Source organism: Mustela lutreola, chromosome 12, assembly GCF_030435805.1.
Source record: "Mustela lutreola isolate mMusLut2 chromosome 12, mMusLut2.pri, whole genome shotgun sequence".
Lineage (NCBI taxonomy): Eukaryota > Metazoa > Chordata > Mammalia > Carnivora > Mustelidae > Mustela > Mustela lutreola.
Genome location: NC_081301.1, coordinates 82,334,351 through 82,352,952, shown reverse-complemented (window position 1 = coordinate 82,352,952; position 18,602 = coordinate 82,334,351). Strand labels below are relative to the sequence as shown.

General features: G+C 40.7%; 1 protein-coding gene across 1 annotated transcript in view; it reads right to left on the bottom strand.

The window, feature by feature from the left end:
• Positions 1 to 18,602, bottom strand: part of GNAQ (G protein subunit alpha q) — a 304,673-nt gene that overhangs the window by 58,080 nt on the left and 227,991 nt on the right. The gene's annotated exons all lie outside the window — the stretch shown is intronic.

The window sequence follows — 18,602 nt, the reverse complement described above, 5'->3', positions numbered from 1 at the left end:
TGTGGCCCCTGAGCCCAACCAATGGAAGCTTATTAGAGTCTCTGCCCCCACACTCTTAGATCCCCAATTAGACTTACACGATTTACTGGCCAAACCCCGGGGCAGTATGGGTTACTGAAAATCCATCTTGTTGATTCTACATTAATGACTCTGGAGAGGCGGAACAAAGGGCTAACATCAGCCTCCAACAAGCCTTTTAAGAACCCCACTGCTCAAACCATCGGGAACTCCATTAAGGGGTACCTGCCAAGTATTACTTGGTTCTTGCCTTTTCTTGGGCCCTTAGTGGCTGTTTTTCTGCTATTACTTTTTGGGTCTTGCCTGTTTGACTTACTTGTCGAATCTGTTTTTTTCTGCGTTACAACAGCTCTATCCCAAGCTGATGTTTACCCAGGGATTCAAACCATACCGGCTGGGGGGCAGAGAGCAAGAGATTTCATTAACCTCCAATGATCAACAGGGTCTGTGCCCTGAACAAGCAGGAAGCAGATACAGAAGATGAGCCCCAGCCTGCCATCCACGTTCCCCTTAAGAATAAGAAAGATGAGGGGCACCTGGATGGCTCAGTGGGTTAAATAAAGCCTCTGCCTTCAGCTCAGGTCATGATCTCAGGGTCCTGGGATTGAGCCCCGCATCAGATTCTCTCCTCACCATGGAGCCTGCTTCCTCCTCTTTCTCTGCCTGCCTCTCTGCCTACTTGCGATCTGTCAAATAAATAAATAAAAGCTTTAAAAAAAGAATAAGAAGGATGAAATGTCTCAGGTGGGGACAAAGGCAGTTAGGGGTCCACGGGAACAAGCCCCAGGCAAAAAAACATTGTGCATCTGGGGCACTGTCTGTTTGGGGCTATGGTTAAACTCCCTCTCTCAAGGAGCATAATCAAAATGCTGCTGGGATGTGGCCTCATACAAAAGCCGGACTTGAAATGGAGAACACCAATGAGCTGCCTGTGCTGCCTTCCGAGCCATCAGGACGAGGCCCCGCCCTAGCCGGGAGGAGGGAACGTTCTGTCTATACGCAGGGCTCACCCCCAGTCCAGGGAGGCCAGCCTGACTTCACTGTCGGTGCCATGTCTCGCTTCAGCTCAAGGTGCAGCCCCAACAGAGCCTTGCCTGTGCCTTTGCCTCTAGCTCTGGCCTCGTTTCTAGTGTTGTTGAGCCCACGAATCCCACTCCAACGACTCCAGTGGCAGTTTCACGGGAATGCTCTACTTCTGATCCTGGAGAAACCTGAGTGTTTTTTTTTTTTTTTTTTTTTAATCCAAGCTCCTAGTATTGGATAATTCAATTGTTTTCAGTTATTAACAACTAAACGCAATGGTGTGATGGACTATTCTCCACATACCACTGGGACGCCTAACCAGTTAAGAAAGTAGCACAGATCCCCAGAAACAGAATTGCTGGGTCAGAGGGTAGAGCCACCAGAAAGGATTTTTAGAATTTCCCTACCAGCAGCAGGTTTATTTCTTCCCAGCAGTGTGTGAGAGTATCTATTTCCCTACACCCATCCTTCTTTTGAATCTCTGCCCTTCTGATAGGTAAAAAAGCACTGTCACAAATCAGCTGTGTTTCTAGAATGATGGAATGGTCAGATACTGCTTAAAGATGCAATTTAGGGAAACGCGTGTGGATGACAGAGCAAGGACCTCCGAAAACCCACCCTGCCACAAAAACAATGAGAAAGCTGGCAAAAAGCCATCCACATCAACTTTTTCAGAACTTTCAAATTAACCAAAGACGTCCAACAATCTGAAGAACATTTGTTAAAAAAAAAAAAAAAAGCCGATGTGGGGTATTTAACTTGCACTATTCCCACCCCCTTTCCCAGCTCCCAACAGCCTTGACCACGAACTGCCATGGCACCTGGGAAAATCAGCAGCAAAAACATCCACTATTGATAGGCAGAAGTCGACAGAAGGGATAAGAAAAAGAAACCATGCTCCAACCAAACGCTGGCTACAAGAGACCCACTTCAGATTCAAAGGCAAAATGGACCGAATGTCCAAAGACAAAAAGGGGCACGTGCAAAAGTAACCAAAGGGAGGGCTGCAACGACAACACGGATATCAGACAAAATAAACCTTCTAACGGACATTGTTACTAGACACGGAGAATGAAGATTCTAGTCATCCTTAGGATGAAGAAGATTAAATCCGTCAAGAAATGCTAACCGTTATAAACATATGCACTGACAACCAGAGGCCCCAAATACACAGAGCAAACCCCGTCAGAATTGAAGGGAGAAATAAAGAATCGAACAGCTCAAGACACTCCATAATGGATGAAGCAACCAGGCAGAGAGACCTGCAAAACAGGGGCGCCCGGGGGGCTCAGTCGGTTAAGTGTCTGCCTTCGGCTCAGGTCACGATCCCAGAGTCCTGGGATCAAGTCACGCATGAGGCTCCTTGCTCCGTGGGGAGCCTGCTTCTCCCTCTGCCCCTCCCCCTGCTTGTATTCTTGCTCTCTGTCCCTGACAAATAAATAAATAAAATCTTAAAAAAAAAAAAAAAGAAAGAAAGATTTGAAAAAGACTATAAGCCAACTAGACCTGACACCTACTAACAGGCACTGACCCAAAAGTAGCAGAGTTCACATTCTTCTCCAGTGTTTAGATAACAGTACTCCCCAAACTGATACATATTTTAAACATCATCCCTGCCAAATCCCAGTTAGATTTTGTGTCTGTGTGTGGGGGTGTGTGTGCAAGAATAGACAAGGTGATCCTAAAATTTACATGGAAATAAATACAAGGGACCCGGAATAGCCAAAACCATCTTGAAAAAGGGGAAGGACTCCTACTTTCTCATTTCAAAACTCACTACAATCATCAAGACACAGTGATACTGGCTGAAAGACAGACATACACAGCAATGAAATAGAATTGAGAGTCTAGAAATAAATGCTTATGTTTATGGCCAACTGGTTTTTGACACGGGTGCCAAGAAACTCAAGGGAAAAGAACAATCTTTGAAGAAATGATGAGGGGCCAACTGAACTTCCACACGCCAATAAATAAACAAAGTTGGGACTTTACCTGGTATCATATACAAAACTTAATTCAAAATAAGTCATAAACTAAAATTTAAGAGCCAAAACCCATAAAACTCCTAGAAGAAAACACAGGTGTAAATATTCATAGCCTTGCATTAGGCACATTTCTCAGGCATGACACCTAATAGCTTAAGCAACCAAAGAAAAAAAAGATGACTTGGACTCACCAAAATTAAAAACCTTTGTGTATCAAAAATCACTTTTAAGACAGTGACAAGCCAATCCACACTATAGGAGAATATATATGGAAATCATATTCCGCATGAATCTTGTATCGATTACATATAAAGAATTCTTGCAACTCAACAATAAAAAGAGAAATAAGCCCATTAACAATAACCTAGCCATTTTAATAGGTATTTCTCAAAAGAGGATATACAAATGGCCAATAAAGCAAATGAAAACATTGTTAGTCAACTGAGAAATCAAAACCACATTTTACAACCCCTAGGATGGCTAAAACAAAAAAGGCGGACGATAACAAGTGTTGGTTAGGATATGAAGAAAGTGGAACCCTTATATATCACAGGTAGGATTGTAAAATGGTGCAGTCACACTGAAAACGGTTCTACAGTTTCTCAAGATGTAATCATCAAATTACCAAATGACTCAGAAGTTTTACTTCTAGGACAATCCAAAAGAAGGGAAAACATATGTCCATGGAAAAAAAAACTGGCCATGAATGTTCCCAGCAGTGTTATTTGTAATAGCCAAAAAGTCTGATTAACCCAAATGTCCATCAACTGACTAATAAATAAGTAAAATATGGTGTATCCATACAATGGAATATACTTTGGCAATAAAGAGAAAGTATTAAAAGATGGTGCCACATGGATGAACACAAAAGCCTGTATATTATATGATTTCATTTATATGTATTGTCCAAAACAGGAAAATTCATAGAGATATAAAGTAGATTAGTATTTGCTGAAGGCCACGGTTGGGTGGGGGGTGGTGGTAGAAGGCCAGGAGAGTGACTGATAATAGGAACAGTGTTGAATTTGGGGGTTATAATAATAATGTCCTCATATCAGAGAGTAGTGACTTCTTGTTTCCAGTCTGTCCTTCCGGGAGCTTGGAAGTCACCAGTGCATCCTCACAAGAAGTAAAATTGTGAACAAGATGAAAAATCTTCTTAGATCAGAAGTGAGGACATGGGCCATACTGTTATCCCACGAATTGGAGAGATAGACATGTGAATACGGCGAATCACAACTTACTGGAGCAGAAACCATGAGAAAAAAACTTCCACAGGGACCAGTGCAGGGGGAGGAAACCCTAAATTGTAACTGACAAATTGCCGGAGGGCCAGTCTGAGCACTAAAGACTCTGGGGGAACATAGTCTTAAGGGGATGGAAAAGGAGCCATTATGAAATACACCAGAGCATTCTGTTCTTCCTAATATAAGGGCTGGTCTCAAGGGAAATTATTTTACCAGAGTATAAACTATTGGGGTTTTATCAGAGCCTAACTTCTGGCTGGGATAACTAAGAAAAAAAGACAGAACACTAATTGCTAATATCAGAAACAAAAGGAGAGGTCACTATAGAGCTCATGGACATTAAAAGGATAAGAAAGGAATACTAGGGACAATTCTATGCCCACAAATTTAATGACCTACATGTAATGGACCAATTCCTTGAAAGACAGAATCTGTCCAAGTTCACCATGGGCCTTCATCTAGTAAAGAAACGGAATCAATAATTAACCATCTTCCAAATCAGAAAGCTGGCCCAGATGGGTTCACTCGTGAATTCTACCAAACATTTAAGGAAGAAATTATACCAATTATCTATAGTCTCTTCCAAATGACAGTTGCAGAGAGATCCCTGGTAACTTACTCTGTGAGACAGCCTTGTCCTAATAGCAAAAGGAGACAAAGCCATTACAAGAAAACAGGACTAGAGAATGAGAAGATAAGCTACAACTGGGAGAAACTACTTGCAAATGAAAGAACTGATAAAGAACTGTTATCCAAAATACCCAACTCATAAAATTCAACAAGAAAACCAACCACCGGGGGCACCTGGGTGGCTCAGTGGGTAAAAGCCTCTGCCTTCAGCTCGGGTCATGATCCCAGGGTCCTGGGATTGAGCCCCACATCGGGCTCTCTGCTCAGCGGGGAGCCTGCTTCCTCCTCTCTCTGCCTGCCTCTCTGCCTACTTGTGATCTCTGTCTGTCAAACAAATAAATAAATAAATAATCTTTAAAAAAAAAAAGAAAACCAACCACCGGATTAAAAATGGACCAAATACCTGAACAGATCACTCACCAAAGAAGATATGCAAAATAACAAACATACACAAAAATGCTCTAAGACATATGACATTAGAGAAATGTCAATTAAACCAACAAAGAGATATTACTACACGTCTATCAGAACCACCAAACCCTGGAGCAGTGACCACGCCAAATGTGGGGCAGCACGGATTCACACTCATTGCTGGTGGGAAGACTGCTGAACAGTGTCCTACAAAATAAACTATACTCTTAGACAATCCTGCAAACTTGGTATGTACCCAAAGGAGATGAAAACTTCTGTCCACACAAAAACCTGCACATGGATGTTATCAGCAGCTTTATTCAAAGTTGTCAAAACGTGGAAGCAGCGAAGCTGTCCTTCGGCAGGTGGAGAGAGGAACACACTGTGGTCCATCCGGACAATGAAATATTATTCATTACCAAAATGAAACAAACTACCAAGCCACAAAAAGCAAGATGAATCTTAAATGCATATCACGAAGTGAAAGAAGCCAATCTGAAAAGGCTACATACTGTACGATTCCAACTCTATGACATTCTAGAAAAGGCAAAGCTCGGGAGACAGTAAAAAGATCAGTGGTTGCCAGAGTGTAGGAGGGAGGGAGAGAGGGAGGAGGGACAAATAGGCAGAGAACAGAGGATTTCAGGGCAGTGAAACCATTCTGTCTACTAGAATGGTGAATACATGTTGTTATGTATTTGTCAAAATCTCTACAATGTACAACAATCCATAGAATGCGATAACCCCAAAGGAAACTATGGACGTGGAGGGATCATCACATGTCCCTGTAGGGTCCTCACTTATAACAAATGTATCAAGTGTAACAAACAAATGTAACAAGTCCCCTGAGTGGGGGAAGAGGACCTATGGGAAATCTTCCACTCGGTTTTGCTGTGAACCTGAAACTGCTCTAGAAAATAAAAGTCTATTTTGTATTAAAAACAAACAAACAAAAAACAAAACAATTAGATGGTGGTAACGTTCGTATAATTCTATGAATATACTAAAATCCACTGAAGCATATACTTTAAGAGGCCGAACTGGGTGATATAGGAGTTCTATCTCAATAAGCTGTTAATAAAAAACCCTCCATTTAATCTCTTCCACTCTCTCCACGGCTAGACCTTCTGTCACTCCAGACACGGCTCCCGAAATACTCCTGCGCTCCCAAGTTAGTAACAACTTGTTCGGCTTGCTTCCTGCGTGTATCGTCTGCCCCGTGCGGCCCTGGCTCTCTGCTGCTGCCACCAGCTGACCGCCTTCCTCCTGCTCAGTCCCCACCTCTTGTGAAAACACAGTCTCTTCTGTGACTCACCAGACCGAAAGGCAGGACACGGGCACTTCCGGTCTGGGTCTTGCATAACTGCTTTATTTCAGCAAAGAGCACTCAGATTAAAAAAAAAAAAAATAGAACAAAAAAGCAACAACAACCATCTTCTTGAGAGAACAGTTCATCAGGAATACATACAAATTGCAAACTTATTATGGACAGAATAATGAAATCTGCAAACACAAAAAATAGAAGTGTGGAATTAAAAAACACAAGTTTACAACTCAAGTGGGAGGTTTAAAAATAACTCCGTCATTGGGGGTGGGGGGACCCACACGCGGCTTTCCAGTTGGCTTTATTATTTTTTTCCCCCCATAAAAGTCAGAGGACATTTTTTCCCTCTTTTTTTTCATTTCAGAGTTTCATTTCTGTATACTTTTATGAGCCAAACAAGCTAGAAAATACTTTTATGACTAAATATTGGCAGGGTAAGTTGATATACAGTGTCTATAATTTTCATTTTACATATATTTTTATTATATTTATATTTGTCTATATTCTATTAAAACAAAAATTTAATATATTTCCATTTTCTCCAGTGTTTCCAAAGTACATAAATGGGTAATTCCTACCCAAGTGATGTTATGATCATGGAAAAATTATCTGCTAGTTGTTATTTATGTTTATAATGTTAAAATGCTGGTGTTAATATTAGTATTTTATTTCTAAGTGTAATTAGGATTGACAATATAAAAAAGGTGAAATTACATAGGCAATATAATTCAAGATTCTTTAAGGAGGTCACAAAAAGGATAGAGTTTAAAGACTAATTAATTGGCCACATCAAAAGATATCATTTAAGGGGTGCCTGGATGGGCTCAGTCGGTTAACTGTCCAACTAACTCTTGGTTTGGGCACAGGTCATGATCTCAGGGTCAGGAGACTGAGCTCAGGGTGGGACTCTGTGCTCAACAGACAGTCAGCCTGAGATTCTCCCTCACCCTCCTCCCCCCCGCCGGCATGCTCTCTGCTCTTCCTTTCTCTCCCTCTCTAAAATAAATTTTAAAAAATCCTTAAAAAAAAAAAAAAAGATACCATTTGGGACGCCTGGGTGGTTCAGTCGCCAAGCATCTGCCTTCAGTGCAGGCTGTGATCTCAGGGTCCTGGGATCGAGCCCCACATTGGGCTCCTTGCTTGGTGGGAAGCCTGCTTCTCCCTCTCCCACTCCCCCTGCTTATGTTCCCTCTCTCACTGTGTCTCTCTCTGTTAAATAAATAAAATCTTAAAAAAATAATAACTTAAGGTGGTGAAAAATCAAATCGTGGAGTGGCAGAAGTTATTTGCAATGCAGATAACTTACAAAGGATTTGTATCAAGAATATACGAAGACCTCTGGATGCCTAGGTGGCTCAGTTGGTTTTAAGCGGCTGCCTTCGGCTCAGGTCATGATCTCAGCATTCTGGGATTGAGTCCCACAACAGGCTCCTTGCTCAGCAGGGAGCCTGCTTCTCCCTCTGCCTCTGCCTGCTACTCTGTCTGCCTGTGCTCACTCTCTCTGATAAATAAATAAATAAAATCTTATTAAAAAAAAAAAGAATATATGAAGACCTCTAAACTAATATATTTTTAAAGCAGACCATCAGGGCACCTAGTGGCTCAGTGGGTTAAAGCCTCTGCCTTTGGCTAGGGTCATGGTTCCAGGGTCCTGGGATCAAGCACCGCATCGGGCTTTCTGCTCGGCAGGCAGCCTGCTTCCCCCCCCCTCCCCCGCCTGCCTCTCTGCCTACTTGTGATCTCTGTCAAATAAAAAATGAAAAATCTTAAAAAAAAAAAAGCAGACCAACAGAAAACTGATACTGGAGTTAAATAGGCACTTTAAGAAGAGGATATCCAATGGTAAAAAAATACACAAAACATTCAATCTCATTGTAATCTGAGAAATGTAAATTCACACCAAAATGAGATGCTCCTACACACCCAATATAATGACTGACACTTAAAGGCTGACCACATCTTTGCTGGTAAGAACATGGACCAAGTAGAACACACATATACTGTGGGTGGAGGTGTAAACTCTTTCCAGAGTTCAAACTGGCAGTGTAGTGGGTTGAATGGTGACCCCCCCCACCAAAAGGTATGTCCACATCCTTTCAACCAGAACCTGTGAATTTGATCATATTTGGAAAAAACATCTTTACAGATGTAATTAAGTTAAGGATCTTGAGATGAGATCCTACTGGAGTCTTTGGGCAGGCCCGAAATCCAACAACTGTCCTCCTAAGAGAGCACAAAAGGGAAGACATGGACAGAGAGGAGAAGGCTAAGGGAAGACAAAGGAACATACCTGAGCGAGGCAACCATATGGAATGCCAAAAGAAGCTAAGAAGAAGAGAAAGGGGAGATTCTTCTCCATAGCCTTCAGAGGGAGCACGAACCTGCTGATATCTTGATTTCAGATTTAGAGCCTCAGCCTTGGGAATTATGAGAACAAATTTCCATTTTGTAACCCATCAAGCCTGTGATTTGTTATAGCAGCCCTAGAAAATGAACATGGGCAGGATCCACAACATTTACGGTGAATTATCAATTCTATTCTTATCGGACAGAACATCAGGTACATATAAGCAAAAACCATGAACAGGATATTCATGGTGGCATTGCTCACCACACTTAGAAAGAGAAAACTACGGGGAGATGTCCGTCAAAACTAGGATGGATACATTGTGGCATATTCATTTAATTGAATGATATAAAGTAATAAAGATGAAAAACTTTAGTGACATACAACAACATGAATTTATCTAACAAACATTATTCTGAACACAAGCTGACAGAAAAGACTGCATTTAATTTCATTTATATTTAGCTCAAAACAGGCAAAACTAATGCTATTAGAAATCAAAGTAGTAGTTCCTGCTGGGGGAAGTGGGAGGTTGTGATTGGAAAGGGGCACAAGGGAGCTTCTGGGGTACTAATAATGTTTATCTCTCGTGGTAGATGGTAATTACATGGATGTATTCACTCTGGGATAATTTCTCAAACTGAACACTTATCATTCATATGTCGTTCTATATATCCCTATGTCAATAAAATATTAAAAACAATGAAAACATAACTCACTAATTAATCAAATAGGTAAGAAATTAAGTAAGGATTTAGAAGATCTGAATAACTCAATTAACGTCTGTTATAATACATATAATATAGAACCTTGTAACCAAAACTATAAAATCACAATTTCAAGCACCTGTGGAACAGTTATAAAAACTGACCACATATGATGACATAAGCAGTATTTTTTTTTAAGATTTTATTTATTAATTTGACAGAGAGAGATCACAAGTAGGCAGAGAGGCAGGCAGAAAGAGAGGAGGAAGCAGGCTCCCTGCTGAGCAGAGAGCCCGATGCGGGGCTTCATCCTAGGACCCCGAGATCATGACCTGAGCTGAAGGCAGAGGCTTTAACCCACTGAGCCACCCAGGCGCCCCTAAACAGTGTTTTAAATGACAAATGGTGAGCTATACCATGTCCTATTCATGGATAGTAAAATTCAATACTGCAAAGCTGAGAGACTAACTTCAAAGTTCTCTATGTATTTATTAAAATCCCAGTCATATTTGTTTTTTTGGAATTTGATTAGATTAAATTAAAATTTACGAGAGAGTGTAAAGGACCAAGGATAGCTCAAAAAATTGTGAAGGACAACGTAGGAAGATTTGATCATATCAAGATTATGACAAAACTAGTGACTTGGTAACTATTTTATTGGTAGAGGAATAGTAAACAGATCAACCAACTAGAAAACCCAGAGAAAGAACCCCATATGTAGTAAGACTTGACACATGTCACATGTATCATTAGTATCAATGGAGGAGGACAACCAGCAGAAATAATACAATAAAAAATACATGTGGTGGGCGCCTGGGTGGCTCAGTGGGTTAAAGCCTCTGCCTTCGGCTCAGGTCATGATCCCGGGGTCCTGGGATCGAGTCCCATATCGGGCTCCCTTCTCAGTGGGGAGCCTGCTTCCTCCCCTCTCTCTCTGCCTGCCTCTCTGCCTACTTGTGATCTCTGTCAAATAAATAAATAAAAATCTTTAAAAAAAAAAATACATGTGCTTAAGGACATCAGAGAGCTGAAAAGTAGGGAAGAAGTACCAGGACAAGATCTGGAGAAGGCAAGGTCTAGAGAGTGACCCCAGGATTTAGAGCCTCTTTTCCCAGGGGTAGCTGCTGATTCTGGAGGAGGCAGCAGAGAGCCCAAGGGAGTGGGGCTCTAGTGAACCATCACCATTTTGCACCAGGAGTGAAGGTATGCCCAAAGAAACAGGTGCATGCAGGGCCAGTAGCTCAGTCCGTTAGCCATCAGAAAAGCTAAAATGAAGAACAGTGGCAAATGATAGGAACTTTCAGACATAACTCATGGGAATGTACACTGTAATGTTCAGTTTGGAAAATACTTTTTGCCTTATCTACTAAAGTTGAAGATACGTGTCCCCTATGTGCCTGCGATTCTACTCCTAGGTATATAACCGACAGAAACGTGTGCCTGTGTATACCAAGAGGTAATTCTCTGAATATTCACAGGAACATTATTTGTAATTACCCCATACTGGAAACACATGAGAAGTCTATAAACAATAGAACAGTGGTATTTTCATGCAACAGAATACTATACAGCAGTGAATGAATTATAAATGAATAAATTATATAAAATATATAAACCTTACCAAACTACAATCTTGAGCAAAAGAAGCTGGACACAAAAGTTTATATAAAAGTTCAAAACATGCCATCTGATTCCCTTTGTATAAAAGTTAAACATAAGTTAAAATGTAACTACAGGGTCCAGGGATATATATTAAGGTATTAAAACTAAAGAGAACAGCAAAGAAGTAACACTCTTAAAGAACAGCGGTACCTTCTGAGGGAGGGGCACCATGATGGTTTCTGTGGTTTTGGCATTGGTTCTTGACCAATGGTCCTTCGTCACCACCTTGATCAGGGTGGACACAAGATGCCTTATGATAAATCAGTGTGCTATACATTTTGAATTTGTGTATTTTTCTTTATATGTGTGTGTGTGTATATATATATGTGCATACACACACACACACACACACACACAGAAAAAATATTCCTGAAGAAATATTCCTGAAGAAAATACAATAATACAACCAATAAAGGAAATGAGTGAGCTGACTACATTAAGATTAAAGCTCTTCCATAAGCAACAAAGCAAAGAGAGAAGCCACGTGCTGGGTATAACAGGCAAACAGTACTAAGAGAATATGTTTAAAAGGTGTATTTGCCAATTAAAAAAGGACATCACCATTGGGGGTTGGAGTGAGGGGAGAATAGGCAAGGATGGGAAAAGGTAACTCACAGTGAAAACCATCTCTCCGGCTGAGAAGCGTGTGAAACACGGTTGGGGACAGTCACACAATGGACTAGATGGCGGTCTAAATAAGTGAATTAAAGCCATGTGTACCAACGTTAAAAAAAAAAAAATCTCAACAACAATGCTGAGGGAAGGAAAAAAAAAACATAGTGAAAAATAAAATCATCTAAATATAATTTACAATCATGAGTAATATGAGGCAGCCAATATTACATATTGTTTAATGACATATACCTACAGGGTAAAAAAGTGAAAAAATATGCATGGTGCCAACCTGAAAGCAAGTGACTTTTGGGGAGGGAGAGAAATGGATCGGAAGTTATGTAAGGACTTTAATTGCATCTGTATCATTTTATTTCTGTGAAGATAAATATTTAAAGCAAGTAAGTTCTCTAGAATTTCATGCTCTCTTGTGTCACGGAAATAGTTTCTAAAAACAAAATCCACTTCCTTAGCTCTTCTCACTCTTTTTCTTACATGAAGCTGTGTTTAGACCCCTCGGTATTGGCTCACGATCAACGCTGATGCTGTGGCACCAACTTACACTGAGAGGAGCTTAAGCGACAGCTCTATGAATTCTAGTATTTGGTTTCCTGGAGGGATATTATCGTGCATGGAACTTACTTCCTCCCACGACATCTCAGGAGGAGCTCAGTACAAAGAGAAGCTAACTTGTTTTAAAGATAAATGAACCTTCTAATAGGCCATGATTACCTCCTTTTATAATTGCTAAGAGATGCCTGACTACATTGGTGAACTACTGTTAAGACAGGCACCTGGTTCTGTCACTGGCATTTTAATTCTTAATCTTACCATCCATTCCCTACTGTCCTTCCATCCAGCCTTTTCAGGTAATTTATTTTATTCAATCTTGTATGCATATTTGTAGACACATGTGTGCTAATATATAGCCACAAAGGGAAATTTACATGAATTTTATTGTATAGAATTTACAACTTCTGGTCATCAAAAGACACTATTAATAATGGGCAATCTGCAAAGTAGATTTTTGCAGTGCATATGGCAAAAGGCCCACATTCAAAGACTATAAGGAACTCATATGAATCAGTAAGAAAATGATAGATAATCCAAAAGAAAAATGGACAGAGATGGCAAGTGGCAGAGCTAAAATTCCAATTTGAAATCTTTATTTTTTTTTTTTTAAGATTTTATTTATCTATTTGAGAGAGAAAGAGAGAGACACAGTGCATAAGCGAGGGTGGGGGCAAGGGAGAAGCAGACTCTTCACTGAGCACGGAGCCCCATGTGGGCTAATCCTAGGACACTTGGGTGGCTCGGTCCATTAAGTGCCCGACTCCTGATTTCAGCTCAGGTCATGATCTCAGGGTCAGGGGACTGAGCTCCACAGTGGGATTCTCCCTCCCGCTTCCTCTATCTCTCTCCCTGTTCTTTCTTTAAAAGAAGAAAAAAGAAAAAAAAAAGATTATTACATAGATTATACCATATAGGTTTCATGTAGGCTTTGCAGGATTTCTAATATGCAGGTACACAAGGAGTGTCCCTGTGTGCCCGCTTCCCTTCACCCTTGCCAGCACCGAGCGTAGGTCTTGGTTCTAACTCATACATGGTAATCGGAAAACTTCTTCCTACCTTCCTTCAAGCCATCTGAACAGAGAGGTGGAAGAACATGATAACAAGGAAGCAGAAAGCCTAAAGGATGAAAGGGGAAGGGGCTAAAAAAGGGGCAGGTGGCGAAAAATGAACAAAGGAATGAGGAAATGGGGAGAAGAGTTTAAAATATATAAAAAAAAGTGGGACGTCCTTCAGGAAGATCCTTGGTAATCAGGCCATGAACCCAAGCTGAGTTTGCCCAAGGCTGAGGAGCATGAGGAAGGTTCTGGTCTCATAATTTAAGATCAATACAGGACGTGAGGGCCAGTCCAACGGAGAGCGGATGTCATAAGCTCAGCTCTTGTTTTTAACTACTTCTAAGTCTCCTACAGATCTTCCCTCTGGGGCTGGAATTTTTTTTCTCAATTTTTAGTCACTTCCTCACCAATGCTGCATTTTATATGAAGAAAATTCCCAAAACTCACTGGAAGTTTTTAGAGCAGAACAAAGTACAGGTTTCACACTTTTAAGGAAAATGTTCAGACTTTGGTTGTAGCTGAATAACTTCAAAATGGATTCATTTTTAAAACCCAGAAGAAGAGGAACAGACTTAAAAGTCCTGATTTTGTGCTCTGTTGCTGGGGGGAGGGGGGTTGGGAGAAGGGGGGTGGGGTTATGGACATTGGGGAGGGTATGTGCTTTGGTGAGTGCTGTGAAGTGTGTAAACCTGGCGATTCACAGACCTGTACCCCTGGGGATAAAAATATATGTTTATGAAAAATTAAAAATTAAAAAAATAATAAAATAAAATGCATCAATATCAGGCAAAATTCTCAAAAAAAAAAAAAAAAAAAAAAAACCCAGCAGCAGAGAAATAGGTGAAGGAAATGCATATTTTAGACTATTTGTTTTAACACAGTTCAAAATCCAATGAGCAACAGGGGAACTCTGAACCACCAGGAAAGGCTCTCTGGCCGGTCTACCGCCGTCCCTGAGAATAATAAGGACTTAGAAGCAGGGGAGGGCATTTTAATTTCTTCTTGCAAGGGCAGGATTATCATGTGACCTCCATGCTCTTGAATGTGTTAATGGTTCCCTTTGCTTTTCCTCTGAATTTGTCTCTTACTTCTGGAAGACGCTGTGAAGGAAGGGAAATGAGCTGGTGTGAAAGCAGCTGGCTTCAGGCCTTGGGTGACCCTGCCCATGGGCCTTCATCTCCCATTCTTCCACTTCGCTGTTAGCCGGCATTACCAACAAACCCGATCGTTTCACCTCCCCGGCATGACAGCGGGCAAAATTCAGATGAATGATGGTTTCTGACAGTTTTGACCAGGCATAAAGTGCTGAGATATTACAAATGCCTATTCACTCCTTTGATTGATTGATTGATTTTTTAAATCAGTGGAGCCACTCTAAGAATCAGGATTCAAGAATACATGTTCATGGAAAGCCATGTTGGAGGAATGCTTGGGGTGTCGGAACCATCTCGATGTTTTATTAAAATGAAGCCATAATGGGTTTGTAACCAGTTCAAAAGCATTAACTTAAGTTAGAAGTGCCCATTCAGAAAGGAAGTGGAGGCGAAAAGGCCTACCTAAGTCTGAGATTCTATAAAGAGCATAGTCTGTAAGGCAGCCCCTGAGTCAAGGTCTGAGAAATTATTGTATTAGTCCTCCGATATTTGTGTAACAGAAAATCAGAAAAATCAAGACTAAAGGACAGAGTGTGGAGAGATGCTGATAAGCCTGAATGTGTTATGGGGCCGCCTCCACGTGTGTTCCAGCTTTCAGAGGTGCCGAAGTAGTAACATAGGCACAGAAGTATTACAGGGGCACAGTGGGCTCTGGGCTAATGTGTTATCACAGGGAAAATAACACAGCAAAGGGAATGGGCAAATCGACCCAGCTCGAAGATCCTGATCAAAGATCCCGATCAGTTTCACTCTATCTAATGATATATGTTCCTCTCGGGAGAAAAAAATAAAATTAAGAAATTCCTTCCCCAAACCCTAGAAAGGTTGAGAATCTATAAAGACAAAAGCAGATCTACATAAAAACCTTGACGAGTAATACATACATGTTTCAGAGGTATGAAAAGCAAAAGCAATCATCCAAAGTCCTTCAGAGGGTTTTTGCCTGCGGTGCATTTTCCAGAATTCTCTGGGACAGGAAAGGTGGCTATTGGCAGCCATGCCCAGGTGTTTCTCACAAGCACACACCATGGCAGGTACCAAAAGGTCTGCTTTGGGTTCAAGTGATGACCATCAGATTTCAAGACCAAGAACAAAAGGTTTCAAGAGTTTGTTTCAGTTTTGTCTCACCCAAACCAGAAAATCTGTGGACGGTGGAATTCTCTACCGTTCTGAATTTCCTTAATGTGTTAAGGAAATGGAGAGGCAGTGGCATTTTCATCTATCATTTCAAGTGAAGAAAAAAAGAATGTGACAACAACCCAACATTAAAAAATACTTTTGACGAAAAATGAAACAAGATGGGATCGGGAGGGAGACAAACCGTAAGAGACTCTTAATCTCATAAAATAAACTGAGGGTTGCTGGGGGGAGGGGGTAGGGAGAGGGTGGTTGGGTTATGGACATTGGGGAGGGTATGTGCTATGGTGAGTGCTGTGAAGTGTGTAAGCCTGACGATTCACAGACCTGTACCCCTGGGGCGAATAATACGTTATATGTAAATAAAAAAAAATACTTTTGACAGTGTTCCCTAAATACCAACAGTGATGGCTGTGGTCAACATGGACGAGGTAATTAACGGGCAGCGTTGTTCTTACTATGCTGAAGATCACCTAAAATATTACCAAAAGGCTTGACTTAAGGTCAGAGAAAAGAGCATCACGAAATGACTTTTACCTCATAGAATTACAAGGGAGGCTTTGAAAATATTCACAAGGGACCTGGGAGTCCTAATAAAAAAGATAACAGATGATCTCAATTTGTGGCACAAAGAACCACCAAAGAATCAATGAAACTGGCAAAATATTTTTAGATGCACATAATGCCTATATATTGAATAGCAAATTACTGTGGAGACTTTAGTTATGATACTTGATCATCAAAACAATGTCATCATTATCTAGTTAATATACAATACTTTTATACAAAAACCAGATACCCAGGAGCAATGTTGGGTGAAATGTGAGATAATCTGTGATGTCCAGATAACTGAAGGGCTGGGTTGATGTGGTAGAATTAGATGAAGGGCTACCAGGGAACTCACTTCCTTTTCTGTTTTGTAAGTTTTAAAGTAAATTAATGAGCACTGAATCAATATATATGTCTTTCTAAATATAATGTACTTGTTTTGTATAAAATGTGTTATCAACAAACACTTCTGCTTCTCCAGCTATAATGTCTTAAATTTTATTTTACTGGACAGCAACTAAAAAGCAGAGAGATTATGACGTATCTAAGGCCTCCCTTTCCCCTGACTCTCTATTCTAACAAGAGGATCTATCTCTTAAGAGGTCCTTCTGCACAAAGCTAATTTTAGGATTCATTTTAGATACTCTGGTACCTAGCACATAGTAGAAAAGCCCTCAAAACATTCTGTATCTTGCTTCAACTTCCGAAGATAGCAGAAACGTCTTATTCTGTTCCCCAGATACGCAGGATATTCAAAACACTACATTCAAGAATGAGGAACAACAAATGAACACGGGAATAAAGACAGAAATGCATACAGACAGACCATAGCTAAAATTCTTATGGTAACTGCTTAACTTAGATTTTGGTAACTGATTGCTACAGATTTTAGCTCGCAGGCAGGCAGTTTACATTATAACTATAGAGGGCAAATGGCTGATAAACACTCATAAAGTTCTTTGATTCAAAAGCCCATATACTTGCACCCTAGAAGGATTCTGACATGAATAAATAGGTAACTTGCTTCTATGCGGGGTATCGCTTCCCGGACTCTTTATCAACCCTGCATGCAAAAGAAATTGCAAATGTATTTTGATAGAGATATTAATACTTGCAGAAAAAAGAAAATATTTAAAAGGACTGGAAACCAGAATTCTTCTATATTAAAAAACGTGTAGAATTAAAAGTACATTTGAATATGCCCGATTATATATATATATATTTTTTTTTAAAGATTTTATTTATTTATTTGATAGACAGAGATCACAAGTAGGCAGAGAGGCAGGCAGAGAGAGAGAGAGAGAGAGGAGGAAGCAGGCTCCCTGATGAGCAGAGAGCCCGATGTGGGACTCGATCCCAAGACTCCGAGATCATGACCTGAGCCGCCCGCCCGATTATATTTTAATAAGCTGGTGGAGACAAATCATTTCCTTCTCTTGTTTTCTATCCTATTAAGACGGATATTTAATCCATACGATTGGCATGTCTGTCTGCAATTTCTGCCTCTAACAGGTTATCAGGGATCTTTCTATTCCTCCAACAAACACAAACTGAATTTCAGCCCAAAGCGAGTTTTCTGTGCCCCTGTGTTCTCCTCCATAGTCAACTCTGACTCATCATCGAGACTCTACCGTCCCCAAAACCCGTATTTATACCTGCTAGGTTTCCAGGTAATGGGGAGAAGACAACAGTACTGAACCTGTTCTCCAGACAGGCCTATCAAAGATAACTTTTTCAATCATTCACCGTTCAAGGAGAGACAAAATGATGCCACAGCCTATGGGATTCTGTAAGAGCAGAACGGCCACGTCACCAAGACACTTATTGGCTCCACAATGAACTGATCTAGAGCCCAGCTGCAAAGTCACTCACATTTGCCAAGAGAGGTTTTGAGTACTCTTTGGGGCCCACCCAACGCACAAACAATGATTTAAACAAAATGAAAACAAAACAAAACAGGCTGACTCACTCCAACACTCCCAGCTCCATCCTGTAGGAAGAGGGCTAGAAAATGACATGAGCGTTAGCCTAGGGATTTCTATGTTATTTTCATTTTCAGAGTGTCTACACGGTGGTTAAGAGTATCAAATAGGGTCTAATTAAACCTCAACACACAGACCTGCTCATACCACTGACAAGAGTTTACTGTTCTGATTATACCATGTGCT